Genomic DNA, 4,828 nt, shown 5'->3' with positions numbered 1-4,828 from the left:
ATATATGAATCACGATTCTGTCTTCTAACGATTCCAATGGATTCACAAGTTTCAAAATCAATGTTCTAAAGCAGCGGTTCTTAGCCAATCACAACACACTGCACTAGCTAACCAATCAGAGTCCATCGCGTATTTCTGAGGGAGGGGCTTCATAAAAGCAGGAAATGATCAGCCCGTTTATCAGAGAAGGGACAGAGCGATGAAGAATAAAGGTAAATTAAGTGAAAAATAATGCGTTTTTTTAAAAACGAAACATGAACACGTTAGACTGCACCCCATAAACACAAGCCTAGAACAAAACAACTCAACCACCCCTTTAAAATTTGTTGACATACCTGGAAAGGGCGTTAGTGGCGTACTGTTTCCATGCTTACCACCTCAGACAAACTTAACTAACGGTAGTGTTTGCCGGAATCTATTTGGAGGCCGTTAATATTCGCTCTGACAGTGTGTAATCTACTATACCTTTTATGGTTGCAGAAACGTTTGAAAACACCGTTGACGCATATACATATTGGTAAGTTATAGCCTACAAAACATATTCAACCCCAACTCCATCGCTGGCACTCGTGCTCGCTTAAACTCGTTGGTCCAGATGGGGGTTAGTGGTGACGCAATATTTCAAGGCATCGTTTACAGCCACAAACTAATAAGCAGTGTTGGGGGTAACGCATTACAAGTAACACGAGTTACGTAATCAGATTACTTTTGTCAAGTAATTAGTAAAGTAATGCATTACATTTTAATTTACAAGAGAATATCTGAGTTACTTTTTCCCCCCAATTTATTGATTGACAGCTCTCCTGTCCCCATGTTGAGAGAAATCAGAAGATGTTACTGTAGTTCTAAAATAAATATGAAATGCATGAATTCATCTCACTCACACACAAAAACAACACCGATTCAGTATTCCTCAAAATGAATATGACGCGAACCTGCAATAATTAAATGTTAAACAGCACAAATATGCTTTATGTATCCTGTCCCCATGTTGAGAGAAATCAGAAGATGTTACTGTAGTTCTAAAATAAATATGAAATGCATGAATTCATCTCACTCACACACAAAAACAACACCGATTCAGTATTCCTCAAAATGAATATGACGCGAACCTGCAATAATTAAATGTTAAACAGCACAAATATGCTTTATGTATTCAATCCCATTCTATTAACCAATGCCTTTGCTTCTGACCTTCGATGATCCAGTTTAACCGTACTAATAAGCACAAATTACTCTAGACAAACATTTGTGTCTTTGTTTATTGCTGAAGTGTGTTGAAATGTCTTCTTCTGCATTCTACTGTACGGACGCAAATTGACTTTCCCTTCAGCCTGAGGCTTATTCATTTCACTTTTGGTCTGAAAAGGCTTTTATATATTTGCCAAAAATAGAACTTTTTTATTTTAAAAACAAACAAGCAAGCCCTGTCCAGATTTACAAAGTAACGCAAAAGTAACGTAACGCATTACGTTCCACAAAAAGTAACCAAATAACGTAATTAGTTACTTTTTTATGGAGTAACGCGATATTGTAACGTAGCTTTCCCCAACACTGCTAATAAGCTGCGAAATACACCTTATGAAACAATAGTCCTTACCTAACATAACAGCCTACAGAACTCCCACGTATGACTTTTTTTTTTAAACATCGTTCACTCTAATTGTATTACTAATAACCTACGAAATCTGTAACCAAGGCTCCCCCCTTTATTTCCACACGAAGAGCTTGCCTCACTGAGACACGGCCTCCTTAATTCTCCGCCGATGACATTCTCTGGCCGCCGTTCAAACCGTTTGAGAACGGAGCGCGCGAGCGCACACCCGCCGCGTTCCCTCAGCAGACTCTGGCGAAATTGGCGAATGCGGCCCGGCCACGCCCCTTCGCTCCTTTTAAGGTGTGACGACAGCTGATGACGCAAAGCGTGAGGTGTGTGCGTTGGAAAATAAACATCAGTGAATGAAAAAAGCGAGCTGGAAGTCACTCATTGCCCACAGAAACGGTGCCGGTTATGTAACCCGATTGCATGTGTAAGGCAGAAAACGCTCTCGGTGTGTCTCGTCGCTGGAGATTCCAAGCAACTTTTCTGTTGAAGTCTGGTTCTCACTGCTGCCTCTGATTAGGTGCAACACCGATTCAGTATTCCTCAAAATGAATATGACGCGAACCTGCAATAATTAAATGTTAAACAGCACAAATATGCTTTATGTATTCAATCCCATTCTATTAACCAATGCCTTTGCTTCTGACCTTCGATGATCCAGTTTAACCGTACTAATAAGCACAAATTACTCTAGACAAACATTTGTGTCTTTGTTTATTGCTGAAGTGTGTTGAAATGTCTTCTTCTGCATTCTACTGTACGGACGCAAATTGACTTTCCCTTCAGCCTGAGGCTTATTCATTTCACTTTTGGTCTGAAAAGGCTTTTATATATTTGCCAAAAATAGAACTTTTTTATTTTAAAAACAAACAAGCAAGCCCTGTCCAGATTTACAAAGTAACGCAAAAGTAACGTAACGCATTACGTTCCACAAAAAGTAACCAAATAACGTAATTAGTTACTTTTTTATGGAGTAACGCGATATTGTAACGTAGCTTTCCCCAACACTGCTAATAAGCTGCGAAATACACCTTATGAAACAATAGTCCTTACCTAACATAACAGCCTACAGAACTCCCACGTATGACTTTTTTTTTTAAACATCGTTCACTCTAATTGTATTACTAATAACCTACGAAATCTGTAACCAAGGCTCCCCCCTTTATTTCCACACGAAGAGCTTGCCTCACTGAGACACGGCCTCCTTAATTCTCCGCCGATGACATTCTCTGGCCGCCGTTCAAACCGTTTGAGAACGGAGCGCGCGAGCGCACACCCGCCGCGTTCCCTCAGCAGACTCTGGCGAAATTGGCGAATGCGGCCCGGCCACGCCCCTTCGCTCCTTTTAAGGTGTGACGACGGCTGATGACGCAAAGCGTGAGGTGTGTGCGTTGGAAAATAAACATCAGTGAATGAAAAAAGCGAGCTGGAAGTCACTCATTGCCCACAGAAACGGTGCCGGTTATGTAACCCGATTGCATGTGTAAGGCAGAAAACGCTCTCGGTGTGTCTCGTCGCTGGAGATTCCAAGCAACTTTTCTGTTGAAGTCTGGTTCTCACTGCTGCCTCTGATTAGGTGAGTACTGCCGGTTGTTGCTTGGTTTAGTTTGTGAAATTAGAGCACACAAGAAGAAGTGTGTCATTGTGTTAAAGGCGCCCGGTGCAAGCGCCCATAACGGGTTTACATGCTGCTGTAGACGTTCTGGTCGTGCAGTTAAAGTTGCAACAGATAGAACGTGAGTGTTTATGTCTAGTTGCTTATTAGTAGCGAGAAGTACATCTGTTTTTCTGGAAATGCATTTGTGGTTTTCTCTCTGTGATTAAGTGATTTGTGTCTTAATTGTTAAGGACAGTCTGTGTACTTTGTTCCTGTACTTCTTGTGAAGTGACATATTCCAGGAATGTGATGTCTATAAGTGTCAGATGGTTGGACGGATTATGTGAGTCTGCATATACATATTCATTCATTGGCCGAGTTGACGTCTCGCTGTATGTTTTTAAAGGAGGTCAAGAGGAACAGCAGAGTAAAATCCAATCCTACTCTTTCTTTTACAGGACTGAAGTCATAGATAATGCTTTTAACGATGCCGAAATGCCTGTTGAAAGTTTGAACTTAATAACCCTCAGAATAAAAGCACTTCTGAAAAGATTGCAAGTTATGTAACACATGACTCGAGAATCATGAGCCGGTGGCAGTGACGTCATGCCCTGGATTTGGTTGAGGGATTGAATAAAAAGTTGTGTTCGTTCAGACCTTTTTTCCACTTGTCACTCACTTATAATTTTCGCTCTAAACTGACTTTGATCTCACTTATTGGCTCATTTTATGAGTAGTTCATTTGTTGGTGTTGCTAGTTCTGGACGAAGTTAACAAATGGACGCAAGTTAAACATTATTTGAGATATTGGTGACTTGTTTGATTGTGCTATACATGCTTTGTTTGTGTAGAATAGGCCTGGCACAGCACAAGGGCAGTTGTCAGTTCTCAGTCTAGTTTTTGTATTATTATTATTATTCTGGTTGCCTGAATGAAACCCAAATGACATCAAATTAATCTATGAACAAATTGGTTTGTGTTTGATAATGTATTAGTGTGAAAGATTCACACTTGAGCTGCTTTGTTGCATTGAAAAATATCATCATACATTTTCAAATCAGCAACAGTGTTCTCCTCCGCTGTACAGCACTGAAAAGCAATGTAATGCTCAAAAATATGTTTTTAGTAGGGCTGCACGATAAATCGCATGCGATATTTAAAGGGGTCATATGATGCGATTTCAATTTTTCCTTTCTCTTTGGAGTGTTGCAAGCTCTTGGTGCATAAAGAAGATCTGTAAAGTTGCAAAGATTAAAGTCTCAAATCCAAAGAGATATTCTTTATAAAAGTTCAGAGTCAGCCACGCCTACATAAAACGACTTGTTCTAACACGCCCCCACATTTCTACCTCACGATGTGGGAAGATTTGCATAACACCGCCCAAATGTTCACGCAAAGAAAGAAGGCGTAACTTTTATTCTTGCTGTAGAATTGTTGACGCTGCAGCCATGTCGTGGAGACGCTATGTGCTTCGTTGTGAAAGCGAAACTACTTTGTTTGGTCTTCCAAAACGACAAACGATATCCGCTTCGTCATGCCTGGAGCTGATCTGTGCTGGTCGCTGAGGGAATACATCAACTTTCACCGTGGACGAAACGGAGTCCAGCCCGGGGTCGTCACATGTGGTT

The 4,828-nt window shown here is 40.7% G+C and overlaps 1 protein-coding gene across 1 annotated transcript in view; it reads left to right on the top strand.

Moving 5' to 3' along the window:
* Nucleotides 1–2,999: 2,999 nt before the first annotated feature.
* The window catches only part of LOC107597247 (neuronal PAS domain-containing protein 2-like), a 69,104-nt gene continuing 67,275 nt past the window's right edge, over nt 3,000–4,828 (top strand). The window contains exon 1 of the mRNA XM_016288221.1: nt 3,000–3,179. The gene's annotated coding sequence lies outside the window, so the exon portion shown is untranslated. The remainder of the gene's footprint in view (nt 3,180–4,828) is intronic.

The sequence above is a fragment of the Sinocyclocheilus grahami genome, unplaced genomic scaffold, assembly GCF_001515645.1.
Source record: "Sinocyclocheilus grahami isolate Dianchi unplaced genomic scaffold, SAMN03320097.WGS_v1.1 scaffold230.1, whole genome shotgun sequence".
Taxonomy (NCBI): Eukaryota; Metazoa; Chordata; class Actinopteri; order Cypriniformes; family Cyprinidae; genus Sinocyclocheilus; species Sinocyclocheilus grahami.
The sequence above is the reverse complement of the archived record's forward strand: the minus strand, read 5'-3'. Positions and strand labels throughout refer to the sequence as shown.